At 40.0% G+C, this 15984-nt stretch overlaps 1 protein-coding gene and 1 long non-coding RNA gene across 51 annotated transcripts in view; one reads left to right on the top strand and one right to left on the bottom strand.

Annotated features, from left to right (window-relative positions):
* LOC144581170 (uncharacterized) overlaps nt 1–15984 on the top strand; it is a 52722-nt gene that overhangs the window by 10950 nt on the left and 25788 nt on the right. The gene's annotated exons all lie outside the window — the stretch shown is intronic.
* Nucleotides 1–15984, bottom strand: part of RAB40AL (RAB40A like) — a 145942-nt gene that overhangs the window by 115892 nt on the left and 14066 nt on the right. For 8 of the 50 annotated variants that reach the window (XM_078363810.1, XM_078363821.1, XM_078363818.1 and 5 more), the window contains exon 1: nt 6657–6847. The exons of 41 other annotated variants lie outside the window; for them this stretch is intronic. The gene's annotated coding sequence lies outside the window, so the exon portion shown is untranslated. Of the gene's footprint in view, nt 1–6560; nt 6848–15984 lie in introns of those variants that run through there. One more of the 50 variants, XM_078363783.1, reaches the window with a different exon arrangement.

Raw genomic sequence — 15984 nt, 5'->3', positions numbered from 1 at the left:
GTAGACAGCTATCCACAAACTAAAGTATTCCTGGGAGGGCTCAGGGGCCCATTTAAGAATCTGCAGCAACACAGTAGAAAAAATAATGGGGATATCTACACAGAAAATACTGCTGGTGAGATCAGCATACTTGAGATGCCAGAAGGTTTCTAGAAGCAAAGAAGAAAGCCAGAGGTTATTGCTACTAGCCATGTGGCAGGAACCACCATGGTCCCTAGCAGTCTACTCTGGAGAGGACACTGACATCTTTTGCCACTGAGATAACCAACAGCCATTCCTGCCCAAGGAACCCCAGAGAGGGAGGAGAGGCTACACGCCTCTCATCTCAAGAAGCAGCAGCTACTGTACCACTCTGGGACCAGAGGTGCCACCTGTCCCAATACTGCATGTGTCACTGACCCTCAAACTGCAGTTACTCTATAAATACCCATACTCCAGACCCCAGCTCTGTGCTCCACTGTGCCTGCCCATGCCTCAGACACCAGAGCCACTGCCATAGAGACCTAGGTCACACCCTTGGCCCCCAAGCCAAGGTCACTTTGCATGTCTGTACTCGAGACACCAGATTAACTACCATTGAAGGCTAGCCCATGCTGTATATCCTGGATAAGAAGAATAATCTCCAGTGTTCTATAGCATTATACTAAACTAGCTAACAATAATTTAAAGTATTTTTTCAAATAGCTAGAAGAGAGAATGTTGAATGTTACCAGCACATATAAATGATAAAGATTTGAGATGATGAATATGCTAACTACCCTGATTTGATCATCACACATTGTATACATGTATTGAAATATCATAAATATGTACATAAATATTGTCTGTAAATATGTACAATAATCATGTGTTCCTATATATAATAAAAATAAAATATACATTTTTTAAAGTAAGACATACAAGTGGCCAACTTGTATGTGAAAAAGTTCTCAATATCACCAGTCATCACGGAAATGCACATTAAAACTAAAACAAGATATCACCTCACACCTGTTAGGATGGCTATTATTTAAAAAAACAAAAGATGGTAAGTATTCATAAGGATGTGGAAAAAATGGAACCCTTGTAAAACTTTGGGAATGTAAATTGATACAAATATTACAGAAAACAGTATGGAGATTCCCCCCCCAAAAAAAAAAAAAAACAACTAAAAACAGAACTACCAAATGATTCAGCAATCCCTCTTCTGAGTACATACCCAAAGGAAATGAAATCAGTACCTCACACAGATGTATGTACTACCATGTTTACTACAGCATTATTCACAATAGCCAGGGTATGGAATCAACCTAAGTATCCATCAACAGATGAATAAAGAAAATGTCAAATATGCACACAATGGAGTACTATTCAGCTTTTTGAAAAAAGACACTGGGCGCAGTGGCTCAAGCCTGTAATCCCAGCATTTTGGGAGGCCAGGGCGAGCGGATCATGAGGGCAAGAGATCGAGACTATCCTGGTCAACATGGTGAAACCCCGTCTCTTCTAAAAAAATACAAAAAATTAGCTGGGCATGGTGGCACGTGCCTGTAATCCCAGATACTCAGGAGGCTGAGGCAGGAGAAATGCCTGAACCCAGGAGGCGGAGGTTGCAGTGAGCTGAGATCGCACCATTGCACTCCAGCCTGGGTAACAAGAGTGAAACTCCATCTCAAAAAAAAAAAAAAAAAAAAGAAAAGAAAAAAGAAGGAAATCCTGTCATTTGTGACAACATGGATGAACCTGGAGGACATTAAGTGAAATAAGCCAGGCACAGCAAGACAAATACCACGTAATCTCACTTGCATATGGAATCTAACTAAGTTGAACTCATAGAAGCAGAGAGTAGAATGGTAATTACCAGAGAAAGGCTGGGGAAGGCATTAGGGAGATGGTCAATGGATACAAAATTTCAGTTAGAGAGGAGGGATAAATTCCAGAGATCTGTTGTATATCAGGGTGACTATGGTTAATAAAAATATATTGTATACATTAACCCTAAATGTAAATGGACTAAATGCACCAATCAAAAGACACAGACTGGCAAATTGGATAAAAATCCAAAACCCATCTGTGTGCTGTATCCAGGAAACCCATCTCACATGCAAGGATACACAAAGGCTCAAAATAAAGGAATGGAGGAAGATTTACCAAGCAAATGGAGAGCAAAAGAAAGCAGGAGTTGCAATTCTCATCTCTGATAAAATAGACTTTAGAGCAACAAAGATCAAAAGAGACAAAGAAGGCCATTACATAATGGTAAAAGGATCGATACAACAAGAAGAGCTAAGGATCCTAAACATATATGGACCCAATACAGGAGCACCCAGATACATAAGGCAAGTTCCTAATGACTTACAAAGAGACTTAGACTCCCACACAATAATAGTGGGAGACTTTAACACTCCACTGTCAATATTAGACAGATCAACCAGACAGAAAATCAACAAGGATATCCAGGGCTTGAACTCAGACCTGGAGCAAGCAAACCTGATAGACATTTACAGAACTCTCCACCCCAAATCCACAGAATATACATTCTTCTCAGCACCACATCACACCTACTCTATAATTGACCACATAATTGGAAGTAAAGCACTGCTCAACAAATGCAAAACAACTGAAATCATAACAAACAGCCTCTCAGACCATAGTGCAATCAAGTTAGAACTCAGAATTCAGAAACCAACCCAGAACTGCACAGCTTCATGGAAACTGAACAACTGGCTCTTGAATGTTGACTGGATAAACAATGAAATGAAGGCAGAAATAAAGAAGTTCTTCGAAACCAATGAGAACAAAGACACAACATGCCAGAATCTCTGGGACACATTTAAAGCAGTCTCTAGAGGAAAGTATATAGCAATAAGTGCCCATATGAGAATAATGGAGAGATCCAAAATGGACACCCTATCGTCAAAATTAAAAGAGCTAGAGGAGCAAGATCAAAAAAACTCAAAACCCAGCAGAAGACAAGAAATTACTAAGATCAGAGCTGAACTGAAAGAGATTGAGACACGAAAACCCCTCCAAAAAATCAATAAATCCAAGAGCTGGTTTTTTGAAAAGATCAACAAAATAGACAGACCACTAGCCAGATTGAGAAAAAAGAAAAGAGAGAACAACCAAATAGATGCAATAAAAAATGATAAAGGGGAAATCACCACAGATTCCACAGAAATTCAAATCAACATCAGAGAATATTACCAACAACTCTATGCACATAAACTAGTAAACCTGGAAGAAATGGATAAATTCCTGGACTCCTGTGTCCTCCCAAGCCTAAACCAGGAGGAAGCTGAAACTATGAATAGACCAATAACAAGGTCAGAAGTCGAGGCAGCAATTAAGAGCCTACCACACAAAAAAAGCCCAGGTCCAGACGGGTTCACAGCCAAATTCTACCAGACACACAAAGAGGAGCTGGTACCATTCCTTCTGAAACTATTCCAAATAATCCAAAAAGAAGGAATCCTTCCCAAATCATTCTATGAGACCAATATCATCCTGATACCAAAACCCAGCAGAAACAAGAAAAGAAAACTTCAGGCCAATATCCATGATGAACATAGATGCAAAAATCTTCAATAAAATATTGGCAAGCCGATTGCAACAGCAAATCAAAAAACGTATCCATCATGATCAAGTAGGATTCATCCCGGGGATGCAAGGCTGGTTCAACATACGCAAGTCTATAAACGTAATTCACCACATTAAACAGAACCAAAAACAAAAACCACATGATTATCTCAATTGACACAGAGAAGGCATTTGACAAAATTCAGCAGCCCTTTATGCTAAAAACCCTCAATAAACTTGGTATCGATGGAACATATCGCAAAGTAATAAAAGCTATTTATGACAAACCAACAGCCAATATCATACTGAATGGGCAAAAACTGGAAGCATTTCCTTTGAAATCCGGCACTAGACAAGGATGCCCTCTCTCACCACTCCTATTCAATATAGTACTGGAAGTTCTAGCCACAGCAATCAGGCAAGAAAAAGAAATAAAGGGTATTCAAATTGGAAAGGTGGAAGCCAAATTGTCTCTATTTGCAGACGACATGATAGTATACCTAGAAGACCCCATCGCCTCAGCCCAAAAACTCCTGAAACTGATAAGCAACTTCAGCAAAGTCTCAGGATATAAAATCAATGTGCAAAAATCACAAGCATTCGTCTACACCAATAACAGACTGAAAGAAAGCCAAATAAAGAACGAACTGCCATTCACAATTGCTACAAAAGGAATAAAATACCTTGGAATACAGCTCACAAGGAACGTAAGGGACCTCTTCAAGGAGAACTACAAACCACTGCTCAACGAAATCAGAGAGGACACAAACAGATGGAGAAACATTCCATGTTCATGGTTAGGAAGAATTAATGTCGTAAAAATGGCTATACTGCCCAAAGTAATTTACAGAATCAATGCTATACCCATCAAGCTATCATTGACTTTCTTCACAGAACTGGAAAAAACCACCATGAACTTCATATGGAACCAAAAGAGAGCCCGCATAGCCAAGTCAATTCTAAGCAAAAAGAACATAGCAGGGGCATCACACTACCGGATTTCAAACTATACTACAAGGCTACAGTAATCAAAACAGCATGGTACTGGTACTAAAACAGAGATATAGACCAATGGAACAGAACAGAGGCATCGGAGGCAACACAACATATCTACAACCATACAATCTTTGATAAACCCGACAAAAACAAGCAATGGGGAAAGGATTCCCTGTTCAACAAATGGTGTTGGGAAAACTGGCTAGCCATGTGCAGAAAGCAGAAACTGGACCCCTTCCTGACACCTTACACTAAAATTAACTCCAGATGGATTAAAGACTTAAACACAAGACCTGGCACCATAAAAACCCTAGAGGAAAATCTAGGCAAAACCATCCAAGACATAGGAGTAGGCAAGGACTTCATGAACAAAACACCAAAAGCATTGGCAACAAAAGCCAAAATAGACAAATCGGACCTAATTAAACTCCACAGCTTCTGCACAGTAAAAGAAACAGTCACTAGAGTGAATCGGCAACCAACAGAATGGGAAAAAATTTTTGCAGTTTACCCATCTGACAAAGGGCTGATATCCAGAATTTACAAAGAACTCAAACAGATTTACAGGAAAAAAACAAGCCCATTCAAAATTGGGCAAAGGATATGAACAGACGCTTTACAAAAGAAGACATATATGAGGCCAACAATCATATGAAAAAATGCTTATCGTCACTGGTCATCAGAGAGATGCAAATCAAAACCACATTGAGATACCATCTCACGCCAGTTAGAATGGCGATCATTAAAAAATCTGGAGACAACAGATGCTGGAGAGGATGTGGAGAAAAAGGAACACTTTTACACTGTTGGTGGGAGTGTAAATTAGTTCAACCATTGTGGAAGACAGTGTGGTGATTCCTTAAGTCCTTAGAAATAGAAATTCCATTTGACCCAGCAATCCCATTACTGGGTATATATCCAAAGAAGTATAAATCATTCTATTATAAGGACACATGCACACGAATGTTCATTGCAGCACTGTTTACAATAGCAAAGACCTGGAATCAACCCAAATGCCCATCAATGATAGACTGGATTGGAAAAATGTGGCACATATACACTATGGAATATTATGCAGCAATCAGAAATGATGAGTTTGTGTCATTTGTAGGGACATGGATGAATCTGGAGAACATCATTCTCAGCAAACTGACACAAGAACAGAAAATGAAACACTGCATATTCTCACTCATAGGCGGGTGATGAAAAATGAGAACACATGTACACAGGGAGGGGAGTATTAAACACTGGGGTCTATTGGGGGGAAAAGGGGAGGGCCAGCGGGAGGGGGAGGTGGGGAGGGATATCCTGGGGAGAAATGCCAAATGTGGGTGAAGGGGAGAAAGGAAGCAAAACACACTGCCATGTGTGTACCTATGCAACTGTCTTGCATGTTCTGCACATGTACCCCCAAACCTAAAATGCAATAAAAGTTAGAAAAAAAGAAAGAAAATATATTGTATACTTGGAAACTGCTAAAAGGGTAGATTTTAAGTGCTCGCCACAAAAAAAAAAAAAAAAATAAGTACCTTAGGTAATGCATGGGTTTATTAGCTTGATTCGGCCATTTTACAATATATAAAATATATCAAAACATAACTTTTTAACTGACAGTTTATAAATTATGGTTCATAAACAAACTTATTATACAACAGATATGGGAGAATGTATATTACAATCTCAAATTGCTAGGAAGGCCTTCTAACTAATGGCATATTTCAACATTCATTTGATGGTGTTGATGGGAATCACTCATTATTATTTATGCAGTCAGAATATAAACTTATAATAAATGCATGTTAAACATAAAGTTTCTCCCTTGTCTATACCGTAAGAAAGTTTGAAGCAGAACAAGAGGCCTGACTTGATACAGGCATTTCTGATCCTGCAATAACCACAGGGCTATCATCTTGCACCTGTATTATCACTTAAGGTTCCAGCAATCCTGTGGGTATTTTTATCCCCATTTTACAGAGGGGGAACCTGAGCTCAGAGAGGGTCTTTACCTGTCTCATCTTCCCACGTCCCGCCTTTACATGGAAAGTAGCCCAGGGAAATCCTGGAGCAGGACACCACACTCACTGGGGCCAGAAGAGACCCACCTCTTTCTCTCTCACGAAACAGCCAGAGTGCCGATCCCCAAAGTGGGAACGATGGGACGTGGATCTGGGATTCTTTCGTCTCCCTAAACCCCACGGAGATTCAGCCCACACTGCTGGGCACTCACAACCTTCACTGAGTCCAAACGCCTGAAGGTGGGGCTCTGCTGTTCTCCCCAGGCCAAATTAGTCTCATTAAAAAGTCGTAACCGTCGTCGCTAATATGACGTCAGGTTACTATGGCAACCGCGTCGCACTTGCTCGTCTTCCACACCTGAAAATGTCTGTGCACAACCCGCTTCTCCATCCCCAGCCTTTATCTTAAAGCAAAAGATCGTCACTCTTCAGATCACTCCCTAAGAAAACATGCCAATTAGAGGAACTAGGCTGGGATCTGGGCAATTTTCAACACTCTACTCATTATGCTGGAGGAAAGGAAGTCCACGTTATCAGGAATTTAGCTTTAAAAGTGACCTTAGAGGAGTATCATCAGTACAGAGAAGCCCAGAGAGGTGTCCTAGGGCTCTTGGAGATGAGCTAGCCCTCTGAGGAAAAACATGTACAACTCACACACCATTCTAGGCAGTTGGTTATCTGTGGCAGAAAACAGAGAGATTGTTTATAATCAAGTGACTGAATGGTCTAGAAACACAAAAATTATTTGAGTAATAATACAATTATTTCAGGGAGGCAGGCCTAGAATAATATAATCATTTAGTAGGCAGGAAGCTAGTCAATGGAAATACACGGTAGTTTGCCTTGAGGAAATCCTTATCCTTCATTCCTGGCATTTTTTTTTCATGTGGAAAATACATCCATCACCAAATATACATGTAGCCTCTACACATTCACTTCTCTTTACAGCAGGAACGACTTACCCGATTGGAGAATTTGGAAGACACATGTTACTCTGCCCAAGCTCTCTCCCTTCAAATTCTTGGCAGTAAGCTACCTTTCAGGAGCACTTGTTCAGCTTTGCCTTCAGGAATGGGACTTACAATAGGCCCACAGGTTCACTCCTCTGTGTCTCACTGACTCTTCAATTATTCCTATAGTTCTTGCTTCACAATGCTTAGATCTTTAAGGGGCCCCCAAAATACTCTTCTGCTTCTAGTCTGAGCCCTAAACCAACTGAGAAATATAGAAAGAGAATAAGGAGAAACATATGTTGACTTTATCTCTTACAAGGTGATATTGGAAAATGTGACTTAGATTTGCTGTCACATGATCTTACTATGAATAAGTTCTAGAATTGGATAGAATTATCCACCCAGCAATGCTGCACGGAGACAGTCATAAAGACCAAGGACTGCAATGCATATCTATCTGCTGTCTACTAAAAGAGCCCTGTCTATGTGTGCTCAAGGAAAGTCACTTACTTGCCAAGGGCTGTCACTATAGCAGGAGAAAGTGTTTCAGGACACCTTCTTTGAGAAACACTTCTAAAACTGAGTAAATTGCCCTTGTTCAGAATGAATACTCACTAAGACAACCTCTCAGGTTTTCTCATAAAATTTGCAGCAACACCCTTTCAGTACCTTAATTCACATGATTGCAGTGGGAATTCATCTTATGGAGTTAGGTTTCAAATTCTAAGACTAGCATGAAAAATAGATATCATGTAAATTGCCCTTGGGATCCCTTCAAGAAGGAACTGATGACATGTTCAGAAATCTGTACCCACATGTAAGCCAACACTCAGATGACACAATTTTAACCAAGTTCCACTAAACCTTCAAGGATAAGAAAATCCCTTTCTATCCAATGATAACACATCACAGAAAATGAGGAAAAGTTCACCAAAACCATAATGTTTTAGATATCCATTCCTTCTTAATAAATACCCCAGTTAATAGCCATTTATTTTCTCTCAGTGTTTTGTGTGTTAACTGGGCCCAGCTGGATGTTTTCTGCTCTATAAGATGTCTGTCACCTGGGGCTGCAGTCATCTGGGGGTTCCACTCATCTAGGACATCGGAGAGAGCTCACTCACATAAATGACAACTGGTGTTCATGTCTCCTGGGAACTCAGTTAAGGCTGTTGACCTGAGCATCTTGGCTCCCGACAGAGCCCTCCACGTATACAGTCACCAGATTAAAATTAACTCAGTTCACCTTAAATTCAAGATTAAAAGAAAAATTTTTTTTAGTTTATGGGGTATGCAGTATTATTTATCTAAACTTGAAACCTACCTGGATTTTAATAAAATAAAACAAATAAATAAAAATAAGCAATAAAATAAGTAACAAATAAAAATTTTAAATCCTGTCTTTTTATTTGCTAACTCTGGCAATTGCAGGGGATGACCCTGTGAATCTGTAAGTTTAATGACCATCAGAACTGATTCTTCCAATGGGACAGGCCTGGAGAAAATAAGCAGATCAGATTGGCAATAAAGACAAAAGTTAGTAATACTTGGTGTTGGTGGAATGAAAAACCAGCAGACACTTGCATATACTGTTGGTGCCAAGTGGGTATATCTGTTTTCTGAGGCTCATATTATTAGAACTTAATGCCATTAATGATCCTTGATGCAAAAGTCCTGTTTTTCCATGAACAAGGGAGTTTCAGCTGAGGGTTTAGAAAAGGCTCATCAAGGTGATTATGATGTGGGCCTTAGTTAAGGGGTCCTGGCTGAGGTGGCAGGCCAGAGCCACATGAGTTCCCTGCCTTGAGGAGGAAAGACAGCTACTATTAGTAAGGCAGATGGTTTAGCTGGGCCCAGCTCCAGTTTCTTCGCATTAGTGTCTGGTTTTAACCTCACGACAGCCCTGCTAGTGAGGTACCAGTAACTTCTCTTCCTCATGGATGTCAGCAACTATAAAGCACATGCTCCTAAACATAGACCTGAATGGCAGAGGTTACTCACCAGGCCCACTGCCAGAGCCAGGAATAGAACCTGCAAGCCTGGGCCCCTTGAAGTGCTGGTGGTAGACCTTTAGCAAATATATTCAGACATGTACTGTAAAGGAGGTTAATTTCTGTTCTCCTTGCTTACCCTCCCTGCAGTATGGTTGGTGCCCCCTCTCCTTACTTCAGGGGAGGTTTGTGAGAGGGCTGGAAGCAGAAACCTTCTGGAGCCAGTGTTCCTTCCATCCTTTATGAGAACTTAATTCGTTGAAAGGACTGGGCTGCTTGTAACCTGGTAGGGATGTGGGAGCCTCTCAGGACATGAAGATGGGAGAGGAAAGAAGATTTCTCCCAGATAGGGATGAGGTCTGAGGTCTGAGGTCTGAGATCTGTAAGTCTCTCCAGGAGTTGGGACCTGAGCATTGCTCTATATCAATGCTTGTGGTGAATTAGTGGATGGTCCTTCAAGGCTGGGCATCCAGCCATGATTCAGATTTGATTTTCCTGTTTTGATCCAGGTGTAGATGACTGAGGGTCTGGGGCCTGAAGGAACTGGGCCAACTATGGAAATGGTCATCTCAGCCCTGAGCGGTGTGGACATGAGTGGTGACAGCAAGAGACTCTTGAGGCCATATCAGGAGGATAAATTCCTAGAATTGGAACTGTTTTGTCAGTGAGCATGACCATTTAACATTTTAAATGCTTCCTATCTAATTGAACTTTAAAACCTCTTTAATAACGTGTATATTCCATCCAACAACAATATGCAAGCATGTTTTTCCAGATCTGTGTAAACAATAGGCTTCACAAATCTTTAGTATTTTTTTATTCTGATATCCTGTTATTGGCACATTAGATTTTACTTTATTTTTCCCTATTGTATTATCTTTTAAATAGTGTATTTCACAGATGCATTAAAAAATGCTCAGCTCATGTTTCTGCATTATACTTTAGAATGTGTCTTGGAATAATTCTAGAGTTTGAAAAGAAGAAACAGTCACTGAGATTGTGTTTATGTTGCATTTTGTTTGAATTGAAATGTTGAAGCCACAAGAACCCCATACACAGCATGGAGCTGACAAATTAGTATAACTTCTTTGTGGAGACACTGGGAAGCATCCATGATAGAAACATGTGAGGCTCTGTCTGCTGCTGCCCTCTCAGGTGTGCACTACAGAGTCTTGACACATAGCAAACCTGGTCACAGGAACATGAGTAAATATCAAAATAGTCCCAAACCCACTTGATTAGAAACATCTCAGAAACACTATTTTCAGAGGAAAGCATTTCGATAATTGATATGTAAATATGTTATACAGTTAGGGATAAAAATATGCAAAGCAATTGTGTTTTGTTTAGGGATGTATTCATGACTAAACAAAAAATTTTGGAAAGTGATTCCTTCTGGGAATGAGGCAATCAGGGAAATTATACAGGAGAGTCCACTCTGTAATGTTTTGCTTTATAACCTTGATTGTGTACATGTTTGCCTATTATCATATTTCCAATACCTTATGAAAAATCTGAAATCTATCAAATTTGACGAACAAAGCTCTAATGTGTTTTATTTCTGATTAATAAGTAACCCGCTGTCTATTTAAAAAATGTGGAAAGTGCATTCCAATACCAATATGAATATATCGATAACATTTAACCCCACCATTCACTAGTAAAAACTGTAATTATGTTGTTTCCATCAATTATCATCTATACACATGTGTACATGTACACACAAACACTGTGTATCCATTGAATATGGATTTGACTTAACTCTAATGTATTAATTTTTTGTAGGTGTGTAACCACAGACTAGTGTCTGAAAGCTACACTCATCTAGTAGCTCATAGGTCTATAGGTCAGAAGTCTGGTCCAGCATGACCTTATTCTCTGCTTAGGGTCTCACAAAGCTAGTATCAAGATGCCCATGTAGACTCCACTGAGGTCTCATGTGGATGATCTCAGTAAAAATCTGCTTTCAATATCATTCTTGCAGCTGGCAGAAGTCATCTCTTTGTGGCTATTGGACTGCAGTCTCCATTTCCTTGATGACTGTCAGTTGGGGATATTCTTAGCTCCTGGAGGCTAGTCCACTTCCCTGCCATGTGGCCTCCTTCTTCCATCCAGCAATGGCACATTGAAGGCTTCCTGTGCTTTGAATCTCTGACTTGCCCTGCTCTAAACAGGAGAAGAAAATTCTCTGATTTTACAGGGCTTGACTAATTAGGTCAAGCCTATGCTGATAATCTCCCTTTGCCAAACAACAGAACATAATCATGGATTATAATGTGTCTGGTCTTATGACTCTATCTTCTGTCCGTATTCTTATCATATTGCCCTGTGGTGTCCCTTCTACCTTAAAGTCAATGGGAAACTGCTCCTCTGTCTAATGTCAAACTGGATGGTAAATTAAGAGGATAGCAAGGCAGATGCGGTTTAGGAAATGATATGGTGATTTATTTTTCCTTTTCCCCAGCTCTCACATGTAACTCATCCCACAACTCAGAACTGGCCCAAAGCTCATAGGTTTTGGGAATATAGTTCAGATCTTGCTGCTACCTTTCGACAAGCTCTCTATGGCAGTAATGCCCTCTGGTTTAGGTCAATATCATCTACTCTCTGGGAGTGAGGGGGCAAATAGCCAGGCCTTTTATGTGTTGAAGTCCTACTATCTCCCACAGGCACTTGACAGGTTTTCTCATCTATCCCTCGGGACAGTACTCTGAAGAAGATAATGTGGTGCATCTTATTTCACAGATGACCAAGCTCCTTCTCACAGGGTCTAAGACTCTCTCCAGAGAAGCGGCAGAATTGGAATGTGATTCCATCTCTTGCTCTCCCCACAATATAACCAGCAGCTTTCCATTTGGAAGATGATAGTTTTACATTTCCCTAGTATTGTCCCCTAAGGTACTTAGTCAATAACCCCTCATGTTGAGGAAGACAATGGTGGAGAAGAAATCTTGTTTTCTGGGCCATGAAACCTAGCTGTGAAATCGCACGTACCAGGAGGTCCTTAGGGTCCCACTAGGCCTACTTCTTTCATCTGAATGTTTGTGTCTCCCACAGATTTATATGAAACCTAATAACCTTTAGGAGGTAGTTAGGCCATGAAGGCAGAGCCCTCATGAATGGGATTCATGTCCTCGTTGGAGGCCTGAGAGAGCTTGTGCCACTTCCACCATGTGAGGATGCAGCAAGAAGGTGCAGACAGAGTCTTTACTACACCACAAATATTCTGGCATCTTGATCTTGGACTTCCTAGCCTCCAGAACTTTGAGTAATAAATTTCTGTTGTTTACAAAACCCATTTTCAGGTATTTTTTTGTGGCAGCCCAAGTGCACTGAGACACCCACTGACCCCACTCCACTGACATCAGACCTGGGCATGTGACTAGCTGTGGCCAATGAGCTATGAGGGGAAATGGAGTGTGCCCTCCCAAGCAGAAATAATAAGAGTCATCTAGGAATCCCACCTGCACACTTTGTCCCTCTGCCTCAGCAATGTCTCAGATTTCTTTTGAGGTAGTTTAATTCACTTAATCCTCCAGCAGCACTAGAATATGAGAACTTAAATGGCAGAAATGCTTGGAAAGAGGCAAGACAAATGATTTGTATGCAAAATTGGCCTGCTAGAAGATCCCAAGTCACATGCCCTAACACTGAGTCTGTAGCCAGGAGAAGGTACACATTTTACCCACATCACACAGATAGCAGTTTGTCAGGCTCTGGAAGCAACATCTTCTGCCTTTCACTCTATTGCTCTCTCCAGAAGACCTCTCCTCTTGCTTAGATCTTCCCTGGGCATTTGTCTGTATAGGGCCACAGGAATAACCCAGATACCCAGTTAATGGCCACTCCTGATGCTCACTCTCCAAGAGGGGCCCAAAATGGTCAGGAAAGGTACACTGATTATACAGAAACGGGGTGACATTTACTCATCCCACCTACAATGCACAACGCCACAACACAGAAGAGGCACCAACTCTTATACATAATGTGGGTCTGCATGAGTTTATTTTTCTTTCTGTTGCCATGTTTTCAGAAGCTCTTTAAGACAATTATGCTTCTTAGCCCTATGTAGTTTAGGTTAATGTCACCTCAGAAGCAAAAGAGGGCAGTGGAAAGAAAACTAACACTTCAAGGGCCTATAATGGGCCAGACACTGTGTTAGCCACTTCACATACTGTTTCTCTAAGTCCTTACAACTGTTCTGTAAGTTAGGTATCAGTATTCCCTGCTTAAACTCATTCCTCCCCAGAGGCAGGCTCTCCTAAGGCTCATGGAGGTTAAACATATTTTGCAAGGACACAACAAAAATGTCTCCAGACATTTCCATGTCCCTGGAGTTAGGGAGTATAATTGTTCCTGTATGGGAATCACTGCTTTAGATATAAATTTCTCATATGTATTTGAATACATGGGTCTGGACCCTAGAAGACATTTCTGTGATAAAGATATGGTTTGATGGCTTCTGGAACCTGGCAAATGAGACATTTCATAAATATTTGTTAATATAAATGCACATGGCATACAGAATTGAGAGTCTTCAGTCGTTTTTCATCCTTACATAAGTTTCTCAAACTGAAGTACAGTCATGCTTATAAACTGTATAAAAATCTGCAGTTTCAACCCAAAATTTAGAGCTTAGCTTTTGTTCCCCTTTATTAAAGGCATGTTTCAAATGGTAAAACGTGTAGAAATTGGTTACATGAGCAGCAAGTAAAGCCAGACCCCAAAAGAGTTTCAACTTCAAGACAGATGAACAAAAAGCATGAAAGTCCATCCTAGCCTACATTTCTATGCTGGATACCATGCTCAGTACTTCAATGACATCAACATGGTTGAGCTTCATAACAGCTCTTTAAGGTATTATCTCCATTTATGGATCAGGAACTCAAGGTACAAAAAGGTTAAGAAACTTCTCCAGGACCATATGGCTAATAGGGAGCAGAGGCAGTACCCTAGCCCAAGACTGTATGGTGTCAAGGCACATTGGTATTAACCACAATGGCATCCTACCACACAGCAACGTATATCTCTAGAGACTCAGCCAAGGCCAAATAATCTGTGAATTTCTGTTTAATTAATTGAACTGAATGTAGTGACTGAGTATACAAATTCTGGTAAGATTGCAGTATGATTGTTAAATACATCATAATTTTTTTTTTAGAATCAGAAAGAGAAATAACCACATATTACATTCTATGTGACCTTCAGCATCATTTTTGTATTGTAGAATGTTTAGGATGATAGAATTGTTATAGGCATGAAAGATCACCCATTTAGATGTAACTGGTGTGAGTGCATTCCTGCTTCCTGTCCCCCCCCCCCCCCCCCGGCTAGCAGCAGAGAAGCAAGAGAACTTACATTGGTTATATCCTTCACGGTACAGCGAGACAAGATTCCACAAAAGAATAAAGCAAAATTACGATGCTGACAAACAGAATACTGTAATGGGAGGCAGGAAATCTGGGTCCCCAAGCTATATCAACAACTTTCTTACTTTCTAACACTGAGTAAGTCACTCTACCCAACCTTACTTCCGTTAGAAACAGGAAAAATACCACCTAGCCTTGATGGCCAGTCAGAGGAAGCATAGCCAAGAGACCCTTTCTCTCTTTTATACTAAAACAAATTACAAGGAAAGAATAATTAAAACCAATACAACAATATAAAATTTAATGAAATAAAATAGAAAGCCCAGTGAGAGAGAGTCCAAAGTATTTACAAATGCCTATTATGATAAAAGTGGCATTTTAAAATCACTGGGTAAAGAAAAATAATTTTTAATACATATTCAAAAGGAAATGAAGTTGTGTTTTCAACCTCACAGCATATTATTTAGGACAAATTAAATGAAAAAAAAGTATTAAAATTGTATATTCATTAAGATTCCAATATTTAATAGCAAACAAAAAACTCTCTATTGAGCCTATACATACAGAACATTTGAGAAGCTCACATGTGCAGTTTGAATTGGTTCAGCTGAATTGTGGGGTTTGCCTGATCAGTGTAGAGGGCCTTTATTATCATATTTTGTAGGACCTATTCGGATTCCTTGCATTGTTTCTATCACCGTTTGAAATATCTCAAAGACCATACATTCCATTCAAGAGATTTCTGTATGAATAAACCTACTAATGGCAAAGGTAGTTGGTTGTTCAAGGACCTGTTTTCTTCTTAACTTCCACGTTAAAGATGAAGAATGGTTTTTATCAATATCTAGTGCCTCATAGCTCATTTGTTCATTCCTTCATTCATGTAATAAAAAAACCTTTAGTAGAGGCTAAGTGCTCAGTTGTTCACATTGTAGGATGGTTGTGAAGTTTTATGATGATTATTAATCAATTGTGTCCTTGGATGCTGCAACCATATTGCGTTAAAGGGTGTACAGAATGTCCATTAAAAGAAAAAAAAAGAAGAAACGTCTTCCTTAGCTACTTTTTGTTCCAATTATGTTACTTCACATAATCCTGTCTA

The sequence above is a fragment of the Callithrix jacchus genome, chromosome X, assembly GCF_049354715.1.
Source record: "Callithrix jacchus isolate 240 chromosome X, calJac240_pri, whole genome shotgun sequence".
NCBI lineage: Eukaryota > Metazoa > Chordata > Mammalia > Primates > Cebidae > Callithrix > Callithrix jacchus.
This window is presented reverse-complemented; position numbering and strand designations above follow the sequence as displayed.